This window comes from Podarcis bocagei (assembly GCF_964188305.1).
Source record: "Podarcis bocagei genome assembly, chromosome: 10".
NCBI classification, from domain to species: domain Eukaryota; kingdom Metazoa; phylum Chordata; class Lepidosauria; order Squamata; family Lacertidae; genus Podarcis; species Podarcis bocagei.
Window position 1 is genome coordinate 65,383,219 of NC_138135.1, and position 14,299 is coordinate 65,397,517.

Below are 14,299 nucleotides of genomic sequence, written 5' to 3' on the forward strand. Positions count from 1 at the left end.
AAACTGTCAATGGTGGTGGTGGGGAAAGTGTACCCTTAAAGCAAATTAGATTGATCCATTTACCATAGCACTTATTGACAGACAGCAGCTTTTCAGCAGAGTGTTTTTTCCCCTAGTTTTAATAGCTGAAAACTTTTAGCTAGAGATACCAGTTAAATCTGAGACTTTGCCTCGCAGGCAAGACCACATGTTCTGACACTAACCAATACCTGTTTATATTTAGCATCCTGAAGAAACTGGGAGGGGTGGCTAACACCCCAGAGGACAGGATCACACTTCAAAACGACCTTGACAAATTAGAGAACTGGGCAAAAACAAACAAGATGAATTTTAACAGGGAGAAATGTAAAGTATTGCACTTGGGCAAAAAAAATGAGAGGCACAAATACAAGATGGGGGACACCTGGCTTGAGAGCAGTACATGTGAAAAGGATCTAGGAGTCTTGGTTGACCACAAACTTGACATGAGCCAACAGTGTGACGCGGCAGCTAAAAAAGCCAATGCAATTCTGGGATGCATCAATAGGAGTATAGCATCTAGATCAAGGGAAGTAATAGTGCCACTGTATTCTGCTCTGGTCAGACCTCACCTGGAGTACTGTGTCCAGTTCTGGGCACCACAGTTCAAGAAGGACACTGACAAACTGGAACGTGTCCAGAGGAGGGCAACCAAAATGGTCAAAGGCCTGGAAACGATGCCTTATGAGGAACGGCTAAGGGAGCTGGGCATGTTTAGCCTGGAGAAGAGGAGGTTAAGGGGTGATATGATAGCCATGTTCAAATATATAAAAGGATGTCACATAGAGGAGGGAGAAAGGTTGTTTTCTGCTGCTCCAGAGAAGCGGACTCGGACCAATGGATCCAAACTACAAGAAAGAAGATTCCACCTAAACATTAGGAAGAACTTCCTGACAGTAAGAGCTGTTTGACAGTGGAATTTGCTGCCAAGGAGTGTGGTGGAGTCTCCTACTTTGGAGGTCTTTAAGCAGAGGCTTGACAACCATATGTCAGGAGTGCTCTGATGGTGTTTCCTGCTTGGCAGGGGGTTGGACTCGATGGCCCTTGTGGTCTCTTCCAACTCTATGATTCTATGAAACATTTGTATGCTGGCTAAATACACACACCATCAGACTGGATTCACCCATGCAATTAACAGATTATGGGTTTTGTTGACTCAACATTTGTCTGTTTAGCATGCAAAAGATTTTGTAAGAGGTTTACCAGTACCACCACTCTCAATCCAAACTTTTCCCTGCTGTTGTACTTTTAAAATCTTACATAACAGAAATTTACCTTAGTTGCTAGACCTGTTGTATGACTTTGGACGTACACCAGGAGAAAACATCACACAGCTCTTTTGTGTGAGAAAGATCTCTTTAGGATACAGAGTTGTATGTGTGGCACAGTTTTGTCTGTCTCAAGTCTTAAAAGATGTTGATTAATTAGGTCCAGATAGTCTGTGGAAATTGGGTGTTGTTTCTGAAAGAAATTGTAATAAACTTTTGTAAATTAGGAAGATAAAGCTGTGATGGGAACACTAGGCAAGATGACTCATACAACAGCTTCTGTATATATATTCAATTTGGTTTTACAGTGATTTTCTGTAACTAGGTAAAGCCCACCACCTGAACTAACAAATTAAACAAGCACATTATGAAATGAGTCTTAACTGATGTGGCTAGGCTCTACTCCATTTTCCATCATTTGTATTGCAGAGTTTTTCAAACTGTTAATAGTAAGCCTTTCTGTGTCAAGGGAGGAAAAAAAATTCCCTTTCTCTCCCAAAGGATAAATAAGGCAAAACTAGAACTTAAACACACAAAAATGGCTAGTTATTAAACACACACAAAATGGGGAGTATGAAGAAAAAACAGGGGGGGGGATTAAAAAATTGTCCAGTAGCAACCCAGACACCAACTAAGTTTTTTCTTGGTATAAGCTTTTGTGTGGTATAAGCTTTCATGTGCATGCACACTTCTTCAGGTATCTTAAGAAGTGTGCATGCACACGAAAGCTTATACCAAGAACAAACTTAGTTGGTCTCTAAGGTGCTACTGGACAATTTATTTTATTTTTTTATATATTTCGACTGTGTCAGACCAACATGGCTACCTACCTGAATCAAGAAAAAACATAGTTTGGGATATGAAACATTGGGGCTTCTGTAATGCCCTGTAACTTTTTTTTCATCTTCTGTGTGTGTGTGTGTGTCTTAAATTAAGAGTTCTTATAAAATGTGCTCACTATTTTGTTACATGGTAGCTGGCCTTATTGAAGACCCTGCCGTTTGCTTTAGATTTCACCTTTACGTTTTAGTTCTGCACAGTGTTTTTTCTAGAAAAATAGGTGCCAGTACTCACAATGAAGTTGTTACAGTAGGTAGCACATTTTTAACAACAAAAAGGTGCCATACTGAGTACCCTTGAGTATCCCCTTGGGGGGGGGGGAGCACTGGTCCTACACTTGATTTCCCCCTGCTGTATCTAAATGAAGTTATGTCTAACCCTTTCAATGAAAAATTAAAAGGAGAGTTGATTGTTAAGTACAGCATTCAGCAACATACTTTGCTCATAGTAAAGAAGTGTGTGGATGTAGCTTGAAGTTGCTAATAAAGCTGATAATAGGAACGCTTTGTTTTTAGTTCTCCAGCAGAAGGAAACTGGCTTAAAATGCAGTGAAAAGGAGGAACGTGAGAAGGTCAGAGGAAGATTAAAAAACAACGGGGATGACAGATTTGAATCATTTATTGAACTTAAATAATTTTATCACTAGCTAAGGACTTATAAAAAAAGGCTTGTAATTAAAGGCTGTTGTAATGCATTATGTCATGTAGGCTGAAATATGTAGTGTGAGCTGTATTTTGAATACTTGGTTATCTTTCAATGAATGTTACCCTTTATACAGAAATAATTCTTAAAAAGTAGAACTGAAAGTACTAGAATGCTGTAATTACAGATAAGGGAATGAAATAAGTTTAGTATTTTTGCAAGAATCCCTTGAGAACAAGGACAGCTGGCCATTCCCTAAAATTAACATAATATAGACAGAATTAAGCTTATTTTTTATTTGTATTATCGCCATATGAATATGTTGGGCATCTTTGCTACAAACTAACTTCAATCTATTTGTTTCCAAACTCTTATTTAAGATTGTTGATTGATATGGGTGTTTGCATCACATGTTGGAATTGCATTTTACTGTGGGTTCTAAAGTTTTACTTCTCCCACTTTTATTCTTTTATTGTGTGACAGTCCTGAGCATTACTTAATTCAGTTTGAGACCTGGTTCCATGCAGATACTTGTCACATGGCAGATAAACAGGGGTGCTCACATACTATTGCCATAAAGCTTGCAGTATAGGGATACGGGAACCTTGAGCCCTGCAGAGTATTATTGCACTACAGCGCTAACCATCCTTGACAATATCGGTCAAGACTGATGGAAATTGGGAGTCCAACTTCTAAGGAGCCAAAGGGCAACATTCCAATAACAATGTATCAGTATTAAATCCTAATACTATAGAGATGTTGCCTGTGGAAACAGAAAATAACCTCATTAACATAAAGAATACAAATGTTTGTTACTAACAGAACATGTGGTAATGCATACCATTAAAAATGTTCCCCCTCCATTGACAGACTCAATATAGTAAACTATTTTTTTTACTTAACTTTTTAATATTCTGTTGGAAGCCGCCCAGAGTGGCTGGGGAAACCCAGCCAGATGGGTAGAGAATAAATAGTATATCATTATTATTAATCATATAATTAAAAGCATTTTTTACCATCCAATGAAATATAATAGTTTCATGTACTTTCACTATGATCTGCAAGCTACAGGACTGCCTTCAGATGTCTTCTAAAAGTCAGAAAGTTATGTCCTTAAGATATCAATGACTTCCCTTCTTCTTTCCATTTCATGTATCACAAATCCCTGCATATTATATATATATATAAAAAAACCTATACCAGGGATGTCCAAGCAGTAGATCACGATCTACCGGTAGATCCCCAGCTGATTCTGGTAGATCGCTGGATCCTTATCATGTACAAAAAGTTATGGGGGGAAAGCTAAAAAACTCGGTGCAATCCCCCCCCCCAAGGTCAACAACTCTGGGCACTTCCCTCCTAAAGAAATTCTGGACAAGCCATCCATCCCAGGCTCGCTCCTCCTCCCTCCAATGACAATGGGTAGATCACTGCCTGTTTTTTAATACTAGGAGTAGATCACAGTCTCTTGGGAGTGGAACATGCCTGCCCTATAACCATTCAGTATTCCATTATTTCATCCATGAAAACTTGGAAAGGTGGGCTTTCACGGGGGTGCCAAAAGTACGTCAGTGAAGGCGGGCCCCAAATTGGGGGCCGAATCCTGGCTTTAAAGCCCTCTGCATCAAAGAAGATGAAGATCTAAAGGGGCTGGGTCCGTTTAATCTCCCCAAATACAGTGCGATCTCGAGCGGCAAAGAACCTGACGCGTCAGAACTACCCAGCCGATCCTACGACAACTTCTCCTCGCTCCTGGCCCCGCAAGGAGAAAACGCCACGCCGCGGAAGATCGCCCAAGAAAGGGCCGCGTGCTCCCTTCCCATCCGCCTCGTCCATTCCTGAACCCGGCAGCAGCCTGCGCTCTTAACAAACCCGACGCGCTCTCGGCCCCGCCCACCTCGCTCCCGTGGATTGGTTGGCGGCGGGCGGATGACGATGACGGCGGCGCAAGGGCGGGGCGGGGCCTCCGTGGCTCCGCCCCCAGAACGCGCGTCGTCGTCGTCGTCCGCGGGGCTGGGAGGTGCCTGGCGCCCTCGCGTCCCGCTGCTGCTCCTCCCCCGCCTCCCTCCCTCCCCTCCCCCGCCGGCGCGAGCGCTGTGGTGAAGCCGCCGCATTGTTTGTGCCGAAGGGGGGAGGAGGAGGAGGGGAAGGTTCTCGGCCACGGGAGCCTCGGCGACCAACCCGCAGCCGGTCCTCCGCCCCCGAATGCGTCGCGGCAGCCGGAGACAGCAACCGCCGCCGCCGCCGCCACCGGGAGCCCCAAGGCGGCCGGGACAGCGCGGACGACGAGGCCCCTCCCTCAGTCTCCTCACAGCCGCTCGGCGTTAGCAAGCTGAGGGAGCCGCCATTAGCCCCGGAGTCTCGCAGCCAAGGGAGGGGTCGGCCAGCTCCCTCAGGTGAGCGCCCGCGGCCCGTCAAACCGCGACTCCCACCCCCGCGCGCCACCACCCACCTCACGGGCGGGCGGGCGGGCGCCATGTTTGCGGCCCGAGCATTGTCCCGGGTGGGGGGAGGAAAAGCGAGGCGGGCCCGGCGGGGAGAGGTAGGGCCTCGCAAAGGATAAGGCGCCGGGCCTGGCGTGGGAGGAACCACTCGGCGAGAGGGGAGGGGCGGTGGGGGAGGGGAAGGAACCATCGGCGCTCCAGCGGGAGGGGCGCCCGCTGTTGTTGATGTCGCGGCCGGGCGGTGGGGGGAGGCGACGTTCGGGGAAGGGGGTGGGCGGCGGCGGGGGTTGTACGGGAATCTCGTGCAGGGCGCAACCATTCCGCGAAACCGAGGAGGGGGGGTTGGATTGGGAAGAGGGAGGGTGGCCCGCGCCTCCCGCAAAACCGATCGAGTCTTCCTGTTTCGCCTCGTTCCCGTCGGGGAGGAAAGGGTTACTTCCTGGGGAGTTCGCTTTCGTTTTCGGGGCGAAGCGCGACTTTCCCCACCTTCCCCCTCGCCTTTCTGTTGTAACTCCCAGCTGGGAGCTGGCCCGGCCGGATTCAGCGCACCGGGTTCCGCAGTTTGTAAGAGGAGCGTTACCTCCCAGGGACCAGGGCCTTTTAACTCGTCGGCATGCAGTTGGAAGAGGCTTTCATCTTCCTTTCTGTAACAAGAGATGATGTAAGACGCTCCGCAAATGGACGTGTGATTTATTATTTTGCGTTCCCAAGGGAACTGCAGATAGGGTAAACCCTGACTATAGTACTATAGTAGAAGCCTCGCAAACGGTATGCTTCTTGAGGAAGGCTTTATTTTGGCTGTGTGGTCTGGTGATAAAATGTCACTTTTAAGACGCTTTGGCTGTTGCTGAACTTCGAGAAATGTTGATGATGATGATGATTTATACCCCGCCCATCTATCTGGGTTTCCCCAGCCACTCTGGGCAGCTCCCAACAGAATATTAAAAACACAGTAAAATATCAAACATTTAAAACTTCTCTAAACAGGGCTGCATTGAGATAGTTGTTTGCACATACGGTAGGCATTTCTTTCTGTCATTCTTCTAGACGCGGAATTCATTATCTCTGAATTTATGATAGAGGAATACGCTCTCAGAATAACTTGCATGGTTCTTCCTTTTCCCATGGTTTTCCTTCTTTTTAAAATCCATGGGGAAACAGTTGTAGTTTAGCACGAATATTTCTTCCAGTTTTAGTTCAGTTTTCATTTATATGATGTTTGAGATTTCGAAATGAATTATGGCTGTCAAATAGTACTGTAAACACAGCTTGGGTATTTTAAAAGTTTGCTTGGATCTAAAAATGTCTGGATGCGAGATCCATTTCTGTCTTTCTCATCAGTTCACCAATTATAAAATGAGAGAAGTAGTGGCCTACCTCACAAGGTTGTCAAGTCAGTTGGCTCTCCAAGGATTCATTCTGATTCAATGTAATGGGTAAATCCCATTGAAATGGAAAGCCATAGGATTATGTTGCAATAGCTCTCTATAAAAAGCTTAGAAATGCTCCCCATTGTGTGTACACACACAAACATAGCCCTCTTTCTGTTACAAAAATTGAAATGTGACATTGGATTTGATGCAGTTCAGTCTGGAACCAGTAAAAAAAAAGCGGGGGAGGTGGGAGATGAGTTGCAAGCTACCAGAACAGGTCTGAGTGGCTGTTTCATAAGAGTGCCAATTTTGATGAAGGTTTGTATAGATGCCTCTTGCATTTGGGTGTTCACTTGATGAACTAGCTATTAAAACACTGCAATTTCACAAAGTTCATGTAGCGTCTGCTCCTCTTTCTTACCCCTCAGTATTTGTGATTAAGGATTTAGTGGGAATATTTGGACTTCCCAAAAGTGCTTATTGTGGGGAAAATGTCAACACAATTTGAAAATAAGGAATATTCATCCTCTGTAACATGGGGAAGTGGGAGAACTGTCATTTGAAGGGAGGGCATTGACACAAATGTTTCAAATAGAGTTGGTGCCATGCATTATCCATGAATATGTGTAAAATGTTTTCCCCAGTGCAGACATTTGTTGAGTGTTGCTTGTTTTATGTCTTCAGATATCATTGCACAGCTACCCTATTCTTTTCTTACTAACAGCTGCGGTTACTGGAAGAGAAAATGATGATTACTATCCAGTAGTCTTCTATTACTACTTTTTTTTAAAAAGCAGCTGTTGCCTGTTGAATTGCTTTCTGATACATGTTTTGCAGTCTGCACAGTTTTCTAAAGTAATATATCAAAGCTAAGTTTTGCAGTGATAACTTTATAAATACTATTTTGTTTTGTGCTTCAGTTCTTTTTATAAGGCTGTATAAGAAGCTTGAGAAATTACGACAGTCTAAGCTCAAATAAACCACAAACACAACCAGTTATTGGGTAATAACACAAAAAAGATTGTGACCTAAGAATCAATCTGCATGTGAAGGCGTGTAGGACTTGGGGCCTGTGTCCATAAAATGTTTGAGCAAGGTTTTTTTAGGCATTCATTCCTTTAAGTGTCTGTTCTAGCTTTGTAGTCCATGGGGGAACAGTGGGAGGAAGGGAGATAGGGTGCTTTGCTCAAGATTACCAAATACTAGTAACCCTTTACAACTTTAACTCCATTGGCATACTTGTCATCTGGGTGCGTGGACCTTCCTGTTGTGGTTGTAGCATCCGCAAAGGCAAGGGATACCCATAGTATTTCTGTCCTGCTACACCCCACTCGCAGATGAGTGCTTCCCAAACCACAAACTCATTTTTCTTGACTATATTGTGGATATGAGAGTTGTACACAGACCAATATTTCCTATAACAGCCTAGTTCACTGAGTGTTCATATACTGAGCTGGAGGACATGGAAATACAGGACCATTGCCCTGTTCATTTGGGGGATTCTGTGTACGTGTACATACAAAGGATTTTTACTTCCCGTGCTTTTTAAGGTGAATACGTGAATGCACATGAGCTATCGGTGATGTGGGCAATTAAAATTAAATACAGTCTGGAGTAGGCATATGTGATCTTGTGTAGGTGGCATAGGCCCTTCAGCGCACTTGATGCACACCCTCTTGTGCACTTACTGAAATGAAATAATTAGCTTTTTATCAAACCTCTCAGAGGAATTGAGTGAACTTAGATAATGGTTGAAAAAAAATATATTTAATTTAATATGCTTTTACTAACTGCATGAAATTATTCTAATCCTCAGGGAGCAAAGCTTTCCTTAGTAATGTTGAATGGTTGTATGGCTCAAAATGATCAAGGCTAGCCACAGTTTTTTACTGATTAAAACAAGTTGACCACTTACTGTGGTCCATGTTCAAAGAAGCTAATTCATTGTTGACTGTGTTATAGTTTAGTCTGGAAAATAGCACTGAGGCTATCCAGATAATACTTTGTTTTATTGTCTAGTAGTCATAGTCCTGCTTTGATCCTGATAGAAAGAGTAAAATTGATCCTGTGGCAGTGAAGGTTGGTGCCTTGGGGAGAGAATCTGATGCTGTGAGACAGTCTTCTCCAACCTTTTGTCCTCCAGATAGTTTGGACCGTTGGCCATGCTGGCTGGGTCTGATGGGAGTTGTAATCAAAACATCTGGAAAATCTGGCTTAACTGAATACTTGTTCAACAGATAGTTTGACAGAGTTTATTTATTGAATGAAAAATAATTGCTGTATACAGAACAATAAAATTTGCCTACACTGTTTGTAAACAGGAAAGTTCACAGAAATGGCCAAGGTGTGATTTTGTTCCTTTCGTTTTTGAAATCAACTCACTTTATTTCCTTTCTTTCACATTTTGGCATGTGAATTTTTACAACATAACTCTTCTTTTTCTCTCTTGCCCTGTTCCCCATTAGAAGCACATTGGATCCCTCACAGGTGCTGCCTCGTACTTGCATTTATGTACTGTACTGTATTAAACATCAGCATTTTCCAGCAAATTTCTGACCCTATTACAAGACAGAGCCATTCAAATATCATTTTTCTGCTGATGAGCAAGTCAAGCAATTCACTAAAGGGGAAGGAACCAATGTCCCACTTCTTCCCAAGCATATCAGTCATAATTATGTTCCTCCAAGTTTTCTCCAAATGATTTTTTTATGGGCTCATTTACACTGCATCACAACATTTGCTGGTTCATAACTACAAATTGTATCAGTGTCTGCTTTAACCTAGAACCTGAAAGTGTTGCTATATTTCATTATGAAAACTGTCCTTTCTCAGAGGCAAGTAAAAGAGCTACGTACACAAAATATACCATCCTCTGTATAATTTCCAGACAGTATGTATTAAAAGCTACACAACCATAAACACAAGTGAAATCCTATAACATCAGGTAAAATGGTTCCTATACCACATAAGAAAAATAAGAACATTATGAAAACAATCTTTGTTGAAAGTAATAGAGGTCACAAACATGAATTATGTATATATTGTAGTTGAACAAAAATATCTACAAATTCAACTATGGATTTAATTCTGTGGATTTCACGTGCTGGCTTAGATCCAGACCATGAGAAAAATTAGGGTACTTGTGCAACAGAGTTGTTTCTTTACCCCTAAAATCACAGTTGGTGTGGGGAGAGACTCCTTTCTCACTGTAGCCCTCCATGTGCAATCCCATGTTACTTGGCTTTGCAGAGTTCTGTGGGTTACAGTCAGAAGGAGTCGGTGAGGAACCACTGCATGAAAGACCTTGTGCAAGTCCTTTTTTCATAATTAGAGGCCCATTTTGTTTGATAGAAGAGTATAATGCAATCCTCAATACTGTGGAGCTAAGGAGAATAAAAAAGTTTTAAGTACAGTGGTACCCCGCAAGACGAATGCCTCGCAAGACGGAAAACCCGCAAGACGAAAGGGTTTTCTGTTTTGGAGGCGCTTCGCAAGACGAATTTCCCTATGGGCTTGCATCGCAAGACGAAAGCCCATAGGGAAATGCTGGCGGTCGGGAGCAAAGACTTTCGCCCACAGCCGGCCTTCAGAAGAGGACCTCTTCTGAAGGCCGGCGGAGGGCAAAAGTCTTTGCTCCCCCCCCCCCCTGCCTTCCCCCCGCCTGCCCCGGGCGATCTTAAAATGCTGTTGGGCGGGAGCGAAGCGTTCGCTGCCGACCCCCAGCATTTTATAATCTCCAAGGGACAGCAGAGAAGTCTCTGTCCCGGGGAGGTTTTAAAATGCTGGGGGTCGGGAGCGTTCGCTGCCGACCCCCAGCATTTTAAAACGCTGTTCCGAAGCGGGGGGCGGGAACAGCTGCCCCAGCCGCCCCACTTCGGAACGATGTTCCGAAGTGGGGAGGTGGGGCGGGAACAGCTGCCCCAGCCGCCCCACTTCGGAACGATGTTCCGAAGTGGGGAGGTGGGGCGGGAACAGCTGCCCCAGCCGCCCCACTTCGGAACGATGTTCCGAAGGGGGGAGGGGGGCGGGAACAGCTGCCCCATCCGCCCCACTTCGGAACGATGTTCCGAAGGGGGGAGGTGGGGCGGGAACAGCTGCCCCATCCGCCCCACTTCGGAACGATGTTCCGAAGGGGGGAGGGGGGCGGGAACAGCTGCCCCATCCGCCCCACTTCGGAACGATGTTCCGAAGGGGGGAGGTGGGGCGGGAACAGCTGCCCCATCCGCCCCACTTCGGAACGATGTTCCGAAGGGGGGAGGTGGGGCGGGAACAGCTGCCCCATCCGCCCCCCTTCGGAACGATGTTCCGAAGTGGGGAGGTGGGGCGGGAACAGCTGCCCCATCCGCCCCCCTTCGGAACGATGTTCCGAAGGGGGGAGGTGGGGCGGGAACAGCTGCCCCATCCGCCCCCCTTCGGAACGATGTTCCGAAGGGGGGAGGTGGGGCGGGAACAGCTGCCCCATCCGCCCCACTTCGGAACGATGTTCCGAAGGGGGGAGGTGGGGCGGGAACAGCTGCCCCATCCGCCCCACTTCGGAACGATGTTCCGAAGTGGGGAGGTGGGGCGGGAACAGCTGCCCCATCCGCCCCACTTCGGAACGATGTTCCGAAGGGGGGAGGGGGGCGGGAACAGCTGCCCCATCCGCCCCACTTCGGAACGATGTTCCGAAGGGGGGAGGTGGGGCGGGAACAGCTGCCCCATCCGCCCCACTTCGGAACGATGTTCCGAAGTGGGGAGGTGGGGCGGGAACAGCTGCCCCATCCGCCCCACTTCGGAACGATGTTCCGAAGGGGGGAGGTGGGGCGGGAACAGCTGCCCCATCCGCCCCACTTCGGAACGATGTTCCGAAGGGGGGAGGTGGGGCGGGAACAGCTGCCCCATCCGCCCCACTTCGGAACGATGTTCCGAAGGGGGGAGGTGGGGCGGGAACAGCTGCCCCAGCCGCCCCCCTTCGGAACGATGTTCCGAAGGGGGGAGGTGGGGCGGGAACAGCTGCCCCAGCCGCCCCCCTTCGGAACGATGTTCCGAAGGGGGGAGGTGGGGCGGGAACAGCTGCCCCATCCGCCCCACTTCGGAACGATGTTCCGAAGGGGGGAGGGGGGGCGGGAACAGCTGCCCCATCCGCCCCACTTCGGAACGATGTTCCGAAGTGGGGAGGGGGGGCGGGAACAGCTGCCCCAGCCGCCCCACTTCGGAACGATGTTCCGAAGTGGGGAGGTGGGGCGGGAACAGCTGCCCCAGCCGCCCCACTTCGGAACGATGTTCCGAAGGGGGGAGGGGGGGCGGGAACAGCTGCCCCATCCGCCCCACTTCGGAACGATGTTCCGAAGGGGGGAGGGGGGGCGGGAACAGCTGCCCCATCCGCCCCACTTCCGAACGCTGTTCCGAAGTGGGGAGGTGGGGCGGGAACAGCTGCCCCAGCTGCCGGGCTTCGTAGCGCTGCTGCAAAGCCGGGCGGGGGGGGTGGGAACACCTTCTGAAGGCGGGCAGGGGGCGAAAGTCTTTGCTCCCCCCTGCCTGCCTTCCCAGGGGCTTTTAAATCGCCCCGGACAGCGGAGAAGTCCTCCGCTGTCCGGGGCGATTTTAAAATGCCGCCCGCCAGCATTTTAAGATCCCCCGGACAGCGGATCTCCTCCGCTGTCCCAGGGTTTTTTAAAATGCTGGGGGTGGGAAGAAAAGCCCTTGTCCCCCCCCCCCCAGCCTTCAGAAGAGGTCCGGGGACAGACTGTCCCCGGACCTGGCCTGAAGGTGGTTTCCCTAGGAACGCATTAATTGATTTTCAATGCATTCCTATGGGAAACCGTGCATCGCAAGACGAAAAACCCGCAAGACGAAGAGAATTGCGGAACGAATTAATTTCGTCTTGCGAGGCACCACTGTATTTGTTGACATCTGTCAGTTAGTTGCTGTAACAAATCCTTCATAGAAATCAGCATCTGATGCTCACTTCACATTTCTTTGAGCCATTTTTGTAGAGGTCCATTTAAAAAATATTTCAAGACATCCTGTATTAAAAACAAGGTGGTGGATTTTTATTTTCTTTCTTTCGCACTGGTGGTGGTGGGAGGCCCCAGGGATTACCTGATGGAACATTGTATTGTATAGCTATCACCTCTCCAATGATAGCCTTAGATGCCTTCATTTACAGGCTGTATTTTACTGGTACCATTCCGTTCCTTGCACCAAAATTTCAAGCTCTGGTATACCGTATTTTTCGCTCCATAGGGTGCACTGGACCATAGGGTGCACCTAGTTTTTAGGGGGGGGGAAATAAAGGGGAAAAAAATTATTTTCACCCTAGCCCCAAAGAGCAAAGAAGCCAAGACAGCCAGCGGGATCCATCACTGACCCCTCTTGCTCTCCAGGCTTCAGCAAAAGCCTGCATTCGCGCCATAGGACGCACACACATTTCCCCTTCATTTTTGAAGGGGAAAAAGTGCGTCCTATAGAGTGAAAAATACGGTAATTCAATATCTGTCTTCAGGATAATCCATCTAAATAAAACAAATAAGTGCAAAATAAACTTTCCAAATAATGTTAAAGTGTTTGATCCAAAAGGCTATGCACAGTATTCTGCAAATGCATTGGAGCTTCCTAGCTCCTTTCATTGCAGGTGTACTATCTCTCACTCTGTCATTCAAACACACACACACACACACACACACACACACACACACACTCTTACTTTTCTCCATTCTGCCTCCTTGCTTTTGGAAGTCACAGGACCCTTCAGGATTCTTCATGCTGTGAAATGCTGCAAAAATTGGCAGCCCCAATCCGTACAAGCAGAAGGTTTTTTTCTGCCTGTGCATAGGACTCTGGTGTCAGTGAAGTGTACCTGTTTCAGTTTATGCTATGCTATGTTACACCTGTGACTGATGGATAGTTGTTTGAACGTGAATTAAGGAGTGGCTCACTATTTCAAATATATATAGTGAAAGTAGGAAGTGGCATGCCCAATGAATGATTAATCTCTCCAATAAACAAATCTGCATTCAAAGCTTGCTATTGCTTGAAGGACTGGTTCACATTCTGCACACTTCTGAAAGCACAAGTGCTTTGTTCTCCCTTTGCTTCTGCCAGTCCTTAGCTGCAGGAAAGCAAACCAGAAGCTAGCTTTCCATTATGCATGAACCAGAAGTAATGGTTTGTTCCCTGCTCCCACACAAGCCATGAGCAGTATGGCTGGGCGATATATCATCCAAAACAGTTTTGAAGTCCATGTAATGATACTGGTTTCATAAATTTTAACCGGGCAATATATCATGAATCATGATGAGTGTTAGGGCTGGGCGATATATATCGTCCCAAACCTGTTTGAAGTCCATATTGTGATACCAGTTTCATAATTTTTTACCTTGCAATATTTTACAAACTGTGATGTGTGTGTTTGTGTGCTGTGCAAAAATCACAATGTAGGAAAAACTGTGAAGCCATCCAATGCCTCTACATAGCTCCATCCTTATTTCAGACATTGTGATATATTGCTACATTGCATTGTTTAGCTGGTGATATATCACGGTGTTGAAAGGCCAGCCTTAATGAGCAGTATGCAAATATTTGTTTTTGGCTTACACTGTGTGGTGTGTGTGCGAGTTCGGGCAAATGACAACCACTGGGTTGTAAGTAACTTGAAGCCACCCTCCAATTTCTTCTCCAGTGTGCTGAAGGCAAAAACAAAGCACAGTATTTCAATCAACGTGCTCCAACACAC

At 46.7% G+C, this 14,299-nt stretch overlaps 1 protein-coding gene across 3 annotated transcripts in view; it reads left to right on the top strand.

The window, feature by feature from the left end:
* Positions 1–4,821: 4,821 nt before the first annotated feature.
* BRD1 (bromodomain containing 1) overlaps positions 4,822–14,299 on the top strand; it is a 46,111-nt gene continuing 36,633 nt past the window's right edge. For 2 of the 3 annotated variants that reach the window (XM_081211484.1, XM_081211486.1), the window contains exon 1: positions 5,031–5,164. The gene's annotated coding sequence lies outside the window, so the exon portion shown is untranslated. Of the gene's footprint in view, positions 5,165–14,299 lie in introns of all 3 variants that reach the window. The other variant, XM_081211485.1, reaches the window with a different exon arrangement.